The sequence below is a fragment of the Pongo pygmaeus genome, chromosome 8 (assembly GCF_028885625.2).
Source record: "Pongo pygmaeus isolate AG05252 chromosome 8, NHGRI_mPonPyg2-v2.0_pri, whole genome shotgun sequence".
Taxonomy (NCBI): Eukaryota; Metazoa; Chordata; class Mammalia; order Primates; family Hominidae; genus Pongo; species Pongo pygmaeus.
This window is the reverse complement of record NC_072381.2, coordinates 129263555-129279031: the sequence shown is the minus strand read 5'-3', so window position 1 is coordinate 129279031 and position 15477 is coordinate 129263555. Positions and strand designations below refer to the sequence as shown.

General features: G+C 46.3%; 1 protein-coding gene across 3 annotated transcripts in view; it reads left to right on the top strand.

The window, feature by feature from the left end:
- The window catches only part of CPXM2 (carboxypeptidase X, M14 family member 2), a 148169-nt gene that overhangs the window by 29711 nt on the left and 102981 nt on the right, over nt 1-15477 (top strand). The window lies entirely within an intron of this gene.

Sequence of the window (15477 nt, the reverse complement as noted above, 5' to 3'; positions counted from 1 at the left end):
GGATCAGGCAATGCGCAGGATTTAAAATGCATTAGCCTGGATTCTCACAGTAAGAAAGGATACTGTTGAATGATCCTAATTTTACAGAGAGAGCTCTGAGACTCAGGGAGGCAATGTCTTCTCCAAAGACTGTCGTGAGTAAAAGTGAGACCACCAGTACCTGGACCCAGGTTGTTCCTCTTCCACCTTTTGAACACTTCTCTTCCATATGCTGTTGGTCCAGAAAGGACAGGAGGAGAAGGTGGAATGCCTGGGGCATGGCAGGGCAGAGCCGTGGCACACAAGGCAGTGGCATTTGTCTTCCCTTGCCTCCTTGCCAGTGCTTCTTGTCTCTGCCACACACACATCTTCCAGGCTTTCCTGTGGCTCCCTCCATTGTGTTCCCCCGGGTCAAGCCCTGCGTGGCTCCTGGGACCATGCACATCCTGGCTGGTCTCCCTCCTGGAGGCTCAAGGGCCTTTCTGACCTTGGGCCTCAAGACTGTCAGGCCTCCCTCTCTGTCAGTCCCATCAGTCCAAGGTCTTGCTCCAGGAAAGTGAGCTCCTCTCTGCACACTCTACACACCATGCAATTCTTGACTCCAGGCCCTTTCTGCAGCAGGTTCCCCTGCCTGAAACTTCTACTGGCCAACCATGCTCCACTCACATGAATCCCATCTGATCCATCCATGAGTTTCCTACTGCTGCTGTGACAAATAAACATAGCCTCTTCCCACAAATGTATTTTCTTACAGTTCTGGAGGACAGACGTCTCGCTGGGCTAAGTCAAGATATGCAGGGCTGTGCTCCTTTCTGGAGACTGTAGGGAGAATCAATTTTCTTCCCCTTTTCAGTCTTGAGAAGCTGCCCCATTCCTTGCTAGTGGCTCTTTCCTTCTTCAGAGCCAGCAAAGGCAGGTGGAGTCTTCATGTGACCGCCTGTCTGGTTCTCGGTTCTGATTTCTTGTTCCCCTTTTGAGGATCCTTGAGATTACACTGGGCCCACCTGGATAGCCTGGGATCATCTTCCTTCCTCAAGCAACCTTCATTCCATCTGTGACCCTCATTCGTCTCTGCTGTGTAATCTAATATATGCACAGGTTCTGCAGATTAGAGCGTGGACATCTTTGGGTAGGAGTTATTCTGCCGCCCCATCCCCAGGGCCTTTTTTTCCTGCCCCACCTCGTGCTGATCTGTTCTTTCTCAACTTAGCACTTGATCTCTACCGTCCTGTGTGGTTCTCTGATGGCACCATATTCTAGTTTTCTTTCTATAGCTCTTCTGTATTGGGAGTAGTTTCCAAGCCCCTTTGCACATGCACCATCTCTGGCCTAGGGAGGGAGGAGGTTCCTTGCCCCTGGCCCTGAGAGCCATCAAGGATGCACTCAAAGCTAATGGCTTCCAAGTGGCAGAGTAGACCCCTGACTCCCCCCAGCGGTCTGTGTAAATGTGCTAGGGGCAGCTGCTGTGCTGGGAACTGTGTACAAACAGATAAGGTTCCTTCCCAGGGAGCTCATGGGATTGGGGGCATCTGAGCCAAGCTCTGACTCCAAGCTTTGCTCTTTCTCCACCCCACCCCTCAGACTGCACCGCATCAAACAGACTTTCGAACTGCTTAACCTCCACCACTTTTTAGTTCAGAGGAATTCAGGGAGAACATTTGTAGAACTAACTTTAATGAGATCTGAAGGTTGGTTTATAAATGCTCATATAAAAAAAGAATAATAACTAATAAGAAATATTTGGATGTGCACAACTGTCAACTGCAAGCAATCTCTTGTTTTATGAGAGGATGAACACATGAGCCCTCAAAGCTCGAGCCAGAGCTATGTTCATGTTTGCACAGTGCCTTCAGTACCCTAGAAGGGGCTCCAGGCCTTGAGGAAATGACAGTCAGACCCAAGCAGAGTGTGTGCAGCCTGTTTTGTGCATTAATTAGGGGAGCTGTCATCTGATGCTTTGCATGCTTTCTCTATAATTGAAATTATCCTTTGAAAAAGAGAAAGTGTTCACATTTATTTGTGCTTTCGGCCAAAAATTAAAAGGTCCTGTTAATCCTAAATGTGTTGGGGTTGAATGGGAAGGTGGGGGGAGCATGGTGTTTGTGTCCTTCCAGTTGGGAATTCCACCAGCAGAGTGCCACGCAGAGTGTGCCAATGAGACATTGTAGGCAGGCATGCTGTGTGCAGACCTTGGCCTTGATATTTCTAGACTGGGGGCCTTTGGAACAATGATCTCATGTCTCTGAGGCTCAGTTGCCTCATCAGAAAGATGAGAGTCCTAATCACTCCCAGAGTTCCTTGAGTGGTGACCTTAGGTGACTTCTGATTTTAAAACATTCCCTGGATCATCTCCTTCCTCTGTTGAAAGGCTCTGGTGGCTTCTAGTTACCGTATGAGGAAAGTCCCAGGTTGGCCCTGGGTGACTGGGTCTCTCTCTGAACCTTCATTTACTTATTTCCTTGGGTTGTACCTGCCCCTTCCTTGTGAGTAAGCCCCATGTTAGATGTGGCCTTGTTTCTCCTGCTTGCCCAGCCCCTGGTGTGCAGAATAGCACCTGCAACATGGGAGGTACACTGAGGACATGGACGGAGACCTGGCTCAGGTGCAGATGGTGTTTATTCACTGACCTGCCTTTGCTGGGTTGCACAGGAGCCCCACCGTAGATGGGGCATCCAGCAGGGAGCAGCCGGCGAGGCTGTCCTCACTTCATCTTCCCGGCTTCAGGTAGTCTTTCACCCATGAGAGGCCCACCCCAGGCGGAATGCCAAGCTCCCCTCAGTGAATGCATTGGCTGAGCTCACTCTCCTGCCTGTGGTCAGGGTGAAAAGGAGGCTGTGCGTGGGAATCACATCAGTGCTATTTGTCTTCGTGGGTTTTTCTTTCTTCAGGGGCATCTTATTTACCCTGATGCTTTCTCACAGGAAGGTCTCAGTACCTGCTGTTAGACTGGGAAGTTGCTGCTTTAATAGCCAAATCTGGGGCCGCCATCCCCAGCCTCTGGCTCTGACCCCACTCGGGTACCTGGTGTCAACCCCAGAGAGGACAGTGTCATTTGCAATGTGTGTCTGTGGGCTTTGACATACAGCCCCAGTCCCCCACGGGGAGCTCACTAGGCTAAATTGAGGTGTCAGCAGGACTGTGCTCCTGTGCCACAGGGAAATGGGGACGAGGTCAGCCCACTTTTGTGGTTTGTGTCTTCCAGAGCCAGTGCCACATGCAGTGTGATTCCACTGTCACAGGTGCATAATTAAAGTCAGTGTGCTCCAAAAATACATCCTCCACACAGAATGGTTTGAAATGCAGTTTAAAAATAACCACCTCTTGTCTCACATACGAGTATTTTGTAGGCGTGTTGAGCTAATGGGATTTTGTGATCGAGAAACACCAAGATGTCAGAATTAGAAACTGTGTTTAATACCCTAGTGCAGGCTGTGAGCTGGTTTAGCCTAGCGCTGTGCCGGCCCAGGACTCTATAGGCGCAGATGTGGCTGTGGTCCAGGCTGGAAGGTATGGGGCTCACAGGCTGGGATGCTGGTGCTGGTCACTCTGCTGACCAGCCGTGTGCCCTTGGGTGAGATGCCCTCATTTTCCAAGGCTCAGTGTCGTCATCAGGAAGGTGCAGGTCCCACTGCTGGCTCTTCCTCCTTCATGCTATTGTGAGGGTCAAAAGGAGTAAAGAAAGAGAATTGCCTTTGGCAGTTCTCAAATGCATATTCTTACCCATTAGCATTCATTCTTGCAGCAGACCATTGTGAGGTGCCTGCTATGTGACGGGCATGGAAAGGGCCATGACAAAAAGCCCTAGGGATTCTCTGCCTTCAAGATGCTTCAGTCTCTAGCAGAGGGAGAGTGGGAATCAGCTCCAAGCATTATTGGCACAGTGCTAAGTGCCTTATGCACGTGATTTCATTTATTCCTCCAACATGGAAGACAGTACTGTTATTATTACCTCTGCCTTGTAGAAAACAGACACAGGGAGCATGGAATGACTCAGCTCACATTTCCCAGGAGAGGCAGATTAAGAATCCAGGCAGCTTTAAACCTTGAGTTGTTGCTCCTAATGATGCCATAAAACTGCCTCCCAAGTCAACAGATAGAAGTGATATAGGTCCAACAGCTGGAATAGTGATCAAACTGTGTACATCTCTCTTTTCTGACAGTTATCTCACATTGATTTATTCATCTGCACCCTCGCCAAATGCTGAGCCGCTTGCAGAAAATGTGTCTCTTGCATTTCTGGGTATTCCCCACCCTGTGTGAGCGCGGTGTCTGCACATATGGATGCGCTGAATCAACAAAGCTTCTGTGTAGTGGCTGCAGTGCTTAAGGGAGCTTAAGCAGGAGGAGCCTAGGAGGAGGCCGGGCAGGCTGGTCTGCTGTCACATGTGTTTTTCTAGTGCATATTTGCCCTGTGTGGTTGGCAAATACAGGGATGATGTCGTTATGACACAGAATCAGCATTGGTTCATGTGTGACTTTCGCTAGTCTATGAATGGTCTGTGGGGCTGAGCACCAGCACCTGACCACAGAGTGCCCTGTCACAGGTGAGTGTGGAGTCTACGAATGGTCCGTGGGACCGAGTATCAGCACCTGACCACAGAGTGCCCTATCATGTGTGAGTGTAGAGTCTATGAATGGTCTGTGGGACCGAGTATCAGCACCTGGCCACAGAGTGCACTGTCACAGGTGAGTGTAGAGTCTATGAATGGTCTGTGGGGCTGAGCACCAGCACCTGGCCACAGAGTGCCCTATCGTGTGTGAGTGTAGAGTCTATGAATGGTCTGTGGGACCGAGTATCAGCACCTGGCCACAGAGTGCACTGTCACAGGTGAGTGTAGAGTCTATGAATGGTCCGTGGGACCGAGTATCAGCACCTGGCCACAGAGTGCACTGTCACAGGTGAGTGTAGAGTCTATGAATGGTCTGTGGGACCGAGTATCAGCACCTGGCCACAGAGTGCACTGTCACAGGTGAGTGTAGAGTCTATGAATGGTCTGTGGGACCGAGTATCAGCACCTGGCCACAGAGTGCACTGTCACAGGTGAGTGTAGAGTCTATGAATGGTCTGTGGGACCGAGTATCAGCACCTGACCACAGAGTGCACTGTCACAGGTGAGTGTAGAGTCTATGAATGGTCTGTGGGACCGAGTATCAGCACCTGGCCACAGAGTGCACTGTCACAGGTGAGTGTAGAGTCTATGAATGGTCTGTGGGGCTGAGCACCAGCACCTGACCACAGAGTGCCCTATCGTGTGTGAGTGTAGAGTCTATGAATAGTCTGTGGGACCGAGTATCAGCACCTGGCCACAGAGTGCACTGTCACAGGTGAGTGTAGAGTCTATGAATGGTCTGTGGGACCGAGTATCAGCACCTGGCCACAGAGTGCACTGTCACAGGTGAGTGTAGAGTCTATGAATGGTCTGTGGGACCGAGTATCAGCACCTGGCCACAGAGTGCACTGTCACAGGTGAGTGTAGAGTCTATGAATGGTCTGTGGGGCTGAGCACCAGCACCTGACCACAGAGTGCCCTATCGTGTGTGAGTGTAGAGTCTATGAATAGTCTGTGGGACCGAGTATCAGCACCTGGCCACAGAGTGCACTGTCACAGGTGAGTGTAGAGTCTATGAATGGTCTGTGGGACCGAGTATCAGCACCTGGCCACAGAGTGCACTGTCACAGGTGAGTGTGGAGTCTACGAATGGTCCGTGGGACCGAGTATCAGCACCTGACCACAGAGTGCCCTATCGTGTGTGAGTGTAGAGTCTATGAATGGTCTGTGGGACCGAGTATCAGCACCTGGCCACAGAGTGCACTGTCACAGGTGAGTGTGGAGTCTACGAATGGTCCGTGGGACCGAGTATCAGCACCTGGCCACAGAGTGCACTGTCACAGGTGAGTGTGGAGTCTACGAATGGTCCGTGGGACCGAGTATCAGCACCTGACCACAGAGTGCCCTATCGTGTGTGAGTGTAGAGTCTATGAATAGTCTGTGGGACCGAGTATCAGCACCTGGCCACAGAGTGGCCAGGTCTGTGAGTGGTCTGTGAGTGGTCTGTGGGACCGAGTATCAGCACCTGGCCACAGAGTGCACTGTCACAGGTGAGTGTGAGTCTGTGAGTGGTCTGTGGCTCCCAGCACCAGCACCTGACCACAGAGTGCACTGTCAGGGGTGAGCATGGAAGCTGCGGAGTCCTGTGCGTGGTGCCCTGTGCCTTCTGTTCCTCTGCGTCGGTGGGGCCTGTGCTGGTGCATTGCTCAGGTTCTTCTCTGTTTTGCCCTAGCCTTCAACTCAGCAGCTCCACGCCGCCTTCCATCTCCACGCTGCCTTCCATCTCCACGCCGCCTTCCATCGCTGGCATCATCCGCCTCCCTGCTTATTTCCTTTTCAGATCAAATCCTATAATTACAGCTGTATTTAAACACTGTTTTGAGCAACCCAACGTGTCTTCTTAATTGTGCTAATGTGTTTTTAGAATTACTTTTTTTCAGTCTTCTGCTTCCAGACCTGTATAGATTTTGAATGGGCTGGCTGGTGAGCTGGGTTTTAGACTGGGAGTTTTACTGGAATGCATTTGCCATGTTACTGCAGAAATACCTGTCTCCTTTTCCATCATTTTAAGCAGAAGACTTTGAAAGAGACCTTATAACTCAATACTTCCTTTTTTCCAAGTAGAATTTTACTTTTGTTAACTTAATAATATAAGGTTAGAGAAAAAAACCAACATTTACATTTTATCACTACATTGGGACAAGATAGACTTCCCAGGAATTCAAGGAAGACATCCAGTTTGGCAGGAGAGCAAAGGTTCGGCCCCTGACCTATGATTATTCTTCCTGTGCACCCAGGACCCTTTTATACTAACTCACTTGTAAGGCTGTGATCTCATTTAGAAACAGTCACTGGTTTCTTCCATTCTGGGAGCAACTACGGACAGATTGGAAATTAACATTCTGAGTCTCCAAGAGAACATATTGACAATGACCTCTAAAATCATGCTCAGGGCTAGGTGCGGTGGCTCATGCCTGTAACCCCAGCACTTTGGGAGGCCAAGGTGGGTGGATCACCTGAGGTTGGGAATTCAAGAACAGCCTGGCCAATGTGGCAAAATCCCGTCTCTACTAAACATACAAAAATTAGTTGGGCGTGGTGGTGCACGCCTGTAATCCCAGCTACTTGGGAGGTTGAGGCAGGAGAATCACTTGAACCTGGGAGGCTGAGGTTGCAGTGAGCCAAGATCATGCCACTGCACTCCAGTCTGGGAGAGAGGGTGAGACTCTGTCTCAAAAAAAAAACAAAAAGCCAAAACCAAACCAAAACAAAACAAAACGTGCTTGGATCCTTTGCCTGTAGTTAGTCTTAGGAAGTGACCCTATATTCAGGTGGGTCATCTAATGGCAGCTAATCACCTGCCCCACCCCAAAGAATCCTCCTTTGAGGACCCTCAGATAGCTTCCCTGGGTCATAAACTAAGGAAGGGGGTTCGGGGACAGCAGCCCTGCTGAAGTGACTTATTGCACCACTGTTATTATTTTGGATATTTTCTTAGCTGGCAAGCCTCAAACAGATTGCAGTAGTAAGCACTGCCATGTCAGAGGGCTGGCTTTCAACCTCATTCTCAAGAATTTTAATTACAGTAAGTCAGGGTCTGATGTGTGATCAGAAGAAATGAAACACCAAGTGTGTGGTTGGGACTCAGGATGTCAACACGATTCCTGCCTATAATTGGGGACCGATTTACATCCCCTATAAATGGGGTTGTAAAAAAGTTGGTGCTCAGATCAGAGCTTGGAAGAAACAGCTGATGTTTTGAGGTCACAAGGAAAAACATAGCACACTGCCTACACAACTCTGGGTGTCCTTGTGATAGCCTGGTCACGGTCGTTTGGCAGTCTGTGGACCAGGTCTTGTCTCACCCATGTTAGAAATGACTGAGAGTTTGGTCCCCTAGAGAGAGAGGCTCACCTCTTGTAGCTCTTCCAGGAGGAAACGTCTGGCCATAATAATAGTGTCTGTCAGAGCCATTTCCCTAGCACTGCTGGAAGGAATCATGAGTCCTCTCCTCAGTCATTTCCTTAAAAAAATTATATGGAGCACCTTGATGCTGATATTAGAATCTAGTTCCAGTGTTCTCATCCGCTTTTTACCTAAAATGAGGTGGGATACTTGGAGGTGGCCGCTGCCTGTGGCTTCATATCTACCCCCGCATGAAGACATGAATGCAGTTTTAGAACATTGAACCAACTGAGTTTTATCCTGTGTCACAGCTTATGTTCCAGGGCACATCCTGTACGTGTCTCCCTGTACCTTTTGGCCCCAGTGCTCTTGAGGCCCCACTTTGACCAAAGGTGGAGGCCACCCACATTTCTCCTGGCAGGAAGTCTATGGAGAACCTTTGGCAGCACCATTTTCCCAGGTCTCACTTGTGCCTGACCCACACCTGTCTGTGGCTGGGCCCTGCACCGGTGTCTTTGACCCTAAGCCTATCTCTTCCTTCAGGCCTTCCCGATTTTCTGTTTTGTTTGTTTGTTTTTGTTTTTCCTGGCTGTGCAAAACCTTGCCGTGACTCGCAAGTTCTTCTTGGGGGCCATATATGTGCTAAGTGCTGCAGAGGCAAAAATAATCACAGTAGACATAGTTTCCGAGTCAAGGAATGTCGTGTTTGTTCTGATAAAGGGATTTCGTTCTACATCTGGCTTCAAGCAAACAGTCTGGGAGACAGTGTTTGGATGCCAAAACACTGGAATTTTGGGTATTTGGATTTTTATGGGAATAACAGGACCGAATATTTTAAATTGTGACTCCCTTGGAAAAACCAAAATGAGTATCTATTATGATGGTAATGTGCTGTTCTTATTTCTCAAGAAGCTTACAGTGTAGACACACAAGCAGGTAGAAGGACAATGTAACCAAAGTAAAAAGGGTCCAAAACCACCAAAGCCTCCTTGACCCATGAACCACAGATTATTAAGGAACCACAGGGTTATCTGGTTCAGATATAGATTCTGTTCTGTGTGCTATGTGCATTTTTCTTTAATATGTTATTAAATTTCATATGTTGTGTCCTTGAAGCACTAACATAGAATGACCTACACACCTGATTGCCGGGAGATGTGCACATCCAGAAGACGGTCATCCTACCTGTGTACAGTGGGGCAGGTGCCCTGGGGAACCATCCCCACGAGGCATCACTGGAGAAGGCATAGTGCAGTTACAACTGCAGAGTAGACACACAGGCTCCGGGTTGTCTCTTGAACAAGCTGAGCCATCACGTGGGTGCTGGAGCTGGCAGGGAAGGAGCCCTGGGTTTATCTACAGCCGGAAAACTGAGATTAGGGTCTCAGGTGTGTACTTAGTAGCTGCGGGGTTAGGGCAGGTCACTTAGCCCCTGACTTCAGTTTCCTTATCTCTAAAACAAATATATATAAAATATATTTTATATATAATATATATTTATATATATATTATATATAATATGTAATATATATTATATGTAATATATAAATATGTAATATATAATATATATTATATATTTTATATATAATATATATTATATATTTTATATATAATATATGTATTATATATAATATATACATAAATATATGATATATATAATATATAAATTATATATAATATATAAATTATATATAATAAATTATATTATATATTATATATAAATTATGTATTATATATAAATATATAATATATAAATATAATATATAATATATAAATATATATTATATTTATATATAAAATATATTTTATATAATATATAAAATATATTTTATATAATATATAATATATAAAATATATTTTATATAATATATAATATATAAAATATATTTTATATATTATATATAAAAATATAAAATATATATATTTTATATATATATATTTGTTCACTAGCTCTTGGGCCACCCCTGCCTCCCAGCTTGTGCTGCCTTATCTCCCCGACCACTGGCTTAAGTTTCCCCTAGGATCTCCCACACCCACATCCAGGCAGGGCCCAGAAAAGTCTGATCTGAGAGGCATCAGTAGTCACCCCTGGAGCCTGTGTGTCCATTCAGCAGTCAGAGCTGCTTCTCCAGTGATGCCTCATGGGGATGGTTCCCCAGGGCACCTGCCCTGCTACACACAGGTCAGATGACCATCTCCTGGAGGTGCATGGTTGGGAATCAGGTGTGTAGGTCATTCTGTATTAGTGCTTCAAGGACACAATGAATGCTATATAAGCAGAAAAAGCCAGGGTGGGGAGAGGGAGGGGAGGAAAAAGGAGAGGAGGAGGGAAAGAAAGAATAACAGCAGATTCTTTCTTTCTTTTTTTGAGACTGAGCCTTGCTCTGTCGCCCAGGCTGGAGTGCAATGGCGCGATCTCTGCTCACTGCAACCTCCACCTCCCAGGTTCAAGCGATTCTTGCGCCTCAGCCTCCTGAGTAGCTGGGATTACAGGCATGTGCCACCACGCCCAGCTAATTTTTGTATGTTTAGTAGAGACGGGGTTTCACCATGTTGGCTGGGCTGGTCTCGAACTCCTGACCTCAAGTGGTCCGCCCGCCTTGGCCTCCCAAAGTGTTGGGATTACAGGCATGAGCCACCACACCTGTCCAGATTCTTTCTTTTATTTATTCATTTTATTATAACAACAACACAAAAACACAATACACCTCTGGAAACCTTTCATGTACTCAGCACTGTCATAAGAACTGAGGAAACAATGCTGAGCAAAAACAGAAGAGCCCTGAGCACTTAGCAAATATTTACTGGGGGCCTATGATGTGCTGGGTCCTGTTCTAGGTGCTGAGGATGCCTTAATGACCAAAATAAAGATTCTTGCCATCTTGAAGCTTGTGTTCTAGTGCGGGAGGCAAATCAAGGCAGATGTATTAGTCCATTCTCTCACTGCTATAAAGAAACAGCTGAGACTGGGTAATTCATTAAGAAAAGAGGTTTCATTGGCTCACGGTTCTGCAGGCTGTACAGGAAACATAGTGGCTTCAGCTTCTGGGAGGCCTCAGGAAACTTACAGTCGTGGCGGAAGGTGAAGGGGAGGCAGGCACTGCTTACATGACCCCAGCAGGAGCAAAAGACTGGGGAGGTGCCACACACATTAAACAACCAGATCTCATGAGAACTCACTCACTATCCAACACAGTTCTAGCGGGGAGATCCACCCCATGATCCAATGACCTCCCACCAGGCCCCACCTCCAACACTGGGAATTACAATTTGACGTGAGATTGGGGCAGGGACACAGATCCAAACCGTATCAGCAGGAAATGTAACAAATCATAGTGTTTATTATTATGGTATGTTAGAAGGTGGCACGTACTATGGAGAGAAGGGAAACAAAACCAGCAGACAGCTGGCAGTGGTAGTCATGGGGGCAGGCTCTGAGGAGGTGGCAGCAGCTTTTCAAGAAGGGGATCAATGGGGAGCCAAGGGGGTATGAGAAAAGCATTCTGGGCAGAGGGGATGGCTTGAGCAAAGGTCAGGGGTGGAAGCATGCTCAGTATAGCCAAGGGGCAGCAGGAGACTGCAGTGAGCATCAGGGGAGAAGACATGAGCCAGAGGTAATAGGAGGCCTGCAGGCCCCCTGGAAGGACTTTGGCTTTTAGCCGTAAGCCAATTAGGGGAGCCCTGGAAAGTTCTGGACACAGGAATGACATGCTGTGGCTTACAAGTGAAATGGATCAACCTAGTCACTGTGTTGACTTTCGGGGAGCAAGCATCGAAGCAGAGGCCTGTTAAGGGGGGTGACTTCAGATCCTAGACAGGAGATGGTACTGGCTTGAGCCAAGATGGGAGTGGTCGAGGGGGTTGGAAGTGGTTGGATTTAGGTTATTTTGAAAGTAGGATTTTCTGATGCAGGGCAGATGAGGTTTGGATGAAGGATGCAAGAGAATAGAAGGGAGTCAGGCATGCTTTTTAACCTGCAACTCTGATAATCTAGTAATCTAATGGGGAGATGAAATTACTGAAAAAAATCCCACATGGGAATGCATAATTACAATCTGTAATGAGTCCTGGGAAGGAGAGGAGCAGGTGCATTCATTCCCTGGGACTGCCACAACAAATTTGGGAGCCCAGACAGGGCAACTGAAAACAACAAACACTGATTCTCTCACAATTCTGGGGGCTTGAAATCTGAAATCAAGGTGTTAGCAGGGCATTGCTCCTTCCGAAGTCTCTAGGAAAGGGTCCCTCCTTGCCCTTTCCTGCGTCTGGTGGCCTCAGGCATTCTGTGGCATCCCTGGGCTGGTAGATGCATCACCCCAGTCTCTGCCTCCCTGGTCCCTCAGGCTTCTCCCAGTGAGCTTCTACATCATCTGCCGTCTGCCTGTGTGTCTCTGTGTTCAGATTTCCCCTTGTTTAAAGACACAGTCATGCTGTATATGCTCATCCTGCTCTAATCTGACTGCATCTTAACTAAGTGCATCTGTACCAGCCCTTTTTTTTGTTGTTGTTGAGATGGAGTCTCATTCTGTCACCCAGGCTGGAGTGTAGTGGCGTGATCTTGGCTCACTGCAACCTCAACCTCCCGGGTTCAAGTGATTCCCCTGCCTCAGCCTCCTGAGGAGCTGGGATTACAGGTGCGTGCCACTATGCCCAGCTAATTTTTTGTATTTTTAGTAGAGATGGGGTTTCACTGTGTTAGCCAGAATGGTCTGGATCTCCTGATCTCGTGATCCGCCCGCCTTGGCCTCCCAAAGTGCTGGGATTACAGGAGTGAGCCACCGTGCCTGGTCACCAGCCCTATTTCTAAATAAGGTCACATTCTGAGATTCCAAGAGTTAGGGCATGAGCTTCTTTTGGAGAGGGAGGCACACAATTCAATACTGTGGTTCTGTATGCCCAATAGATCCGCCTCAGGCTGGAGCTTGGAGGACTTTCCTGAGGACGGAGTGAATACTTGGGCTAATATATGAAGAAGGATTATAAGTTGAGAGTTTATTGGACAAAGGGTAGGCAGAGGGAGAGAAGAGCATTCCAGGTCAAAGAGAAGAGTGTGTGCAAAAGCCCTGTGGTGGTGGGGAACATGGTATATTGGAAGGACTGAGGCAAAGCCAGTGTGACTGGAGCTACAATGTGGTTATGGAGCAATGTCATGGCCAATGGCCATGAGAAAAAGAGCTTTCCACCATTAGTCATCAAGTAAGTACAAATCAAAGCCACAATGAGACAGGATGCACAGGCACCAGAATGGCTTTGAAAAAAGGATAATATCAAGTGTTGGCAAAGATGTGGGGCAATGGGAACGTTCATACAGTACCGGAAATGTAAAGTAGCACAGCCACTTGGAAACCTGTTTGGCAGTATAATAGTCTGTCTTTATCTGGGGGATATGTTCCAAGACCCCCACCCCCAGTGGATGCTTGAAACTGTTGATAGTACCAAATGCTCTTAGATGTTAGGCGTGGATTTCTTTTTCTTTCACCACAATTTCACAGGTAGAAAATTCATTCTTACCATAGATCTTAGCAGCCTTAGCATACGATTTTCTTTCTTTTTTAAATTAAGTTGAGACCTTTCATCTTTTCACTTAAAGGAAGCATTTTACTTGTCTCCTGGGCATATCTGAATTACCAATATCAATACCCTTGCATTGTGGGGCCATTATTAAGTAAAAGGTTACTTCAACACAAGCACTGCAATACCAACTCTTTGATAACCAAGATAGCTGCTAAGTGACTACTGGGCGGCTAAAGTAGACAGTGTGGATCGCCAAACAAAGGGAGGAGTCACATCAAGGTGGAATGGTGAGAAACGGCGTGAGCTTTCATCACCCTACCCAGAATGGCATGCAGTTTATAAATTGGTTATTTCTGGAATTTCCCATTTAATATTTTCAGACTGTGGTTGACTTCAGATAACTGAAACCATGGAAAGAGAAACCACAGATAACGGGGGACTATTGTATTTGTTAAAGTTGAACATTCTCATGCACATTGACCTAACAAATTCACTGTCATGCCTAAATGGAAATGTGCTCACATGTGCACAAGAAGACATGCATAGGTATGTTCATAGCAGCATTATTTATAACCCCCAAATGGAAATAATCCAGATATATCATAAGTCATTTTTTATGTACTACAGTGAAATACTATATGACAGTTAAAAGGACTAAATTACTACTGCATGCAATTGTCTGGGTGAATCTCCCAGATATAATAAATATTGAGCAGAAGAAGCCAGACACAAAGAGTAGTTACAGTAGGTTTCATTTATGTAAAGTTTGAAAATAAGAAAACCAACCTGAGGAGATAGAAGTCAGAGCGGTGGTTATGTCTGGGGGAAGTTAATGTCTGGGAAGGGGCACAGGGAGCTTCTGCCATGGTGCTCATGGTCTACATCTTGGTCTGGATGTGGTTATGTGGGTACATGCAGTTTATAAAAATTGGTTGAGCTGCACACTTAGGATTTGCACACTTTTCTGTATCTATTATAAAATTAATGAAAACTTTATGAAAAAGCTGCTCAACTAAAGAAGAGAGGTATATTTGATTTAGCCTTTTAAAAATGAATGTTAGGCCGGGCACGGTGGCTCACGCCTGTAATCCCAGCACTTTGGGAGATCGAAGCAGGCAGATCACCTGAGGTCAGGAGTTCGAGACCAGCCTGACCAACATGGTGAAACCTTGTCTCTACTAAAAATACAAAAATTAGCCAGATGTGGTGGCAGGCACCTGTAATCCCACCTACTGAATCCAGGAGGCAGAAGTTGCAGTGAGCCGAGATTGCGCCATTGCACTCCAGCCTGGGCAACAAGAGCGAAACTCCATCTCAAAAAAAAAAAAAAAAAGAGTGAATGTTAAGAATATAATAAACGAAATTAGGTGATAAAGGGGATAAAGGGGAAGGAGGAGAGGCAGCAGGAAGTAGAAATAATGATTTCGTCACTGCCTATAGTAGGGAGTTAATGGGTACTTTCTAAGAAAATACAGAATTAAGTATGTTACGTAAAAGACTTAGTTACTAAATCAACCACTAAAACAAAGGTACAGCTTGTTAGCATTTTCAGAGGAAATATGCACTTAAAGCAAAAAAACAAAAAACAAAAAATGGATCAATAGATAAAAATAAAGCCACAGGAAGCAATAAAAATAGAATATCTAAGAAACACAGATGATTCATTCAGACAAAGAACATCTGTCAATAGGCTAAATGGACCTAACTTACCTATTAATAGAACAAAACTGAAATTGTACCATAAAGCAAATTTAATCACAGGTCACAGCAGGCACATACTAAACACAAAGGGAATCATACTTGTACCCCCAGTGGCTTCCATGTATTGACCGTGTTTTCTGTGCCAGGCACTATACAAAATACTTGTAACTGTGACAATAGTATTATCACATATTTTATTTCTATCCTCATTTTATAGATCAACTGACCTAACTGGGGGTGTTTAAATAATGAGCTGTAGAATGAGGACTTGCACGTGACCTGCATGCGTTTCTGAAGGCGATTCTGAGCTGTGCTGCCTTCTTGGAGT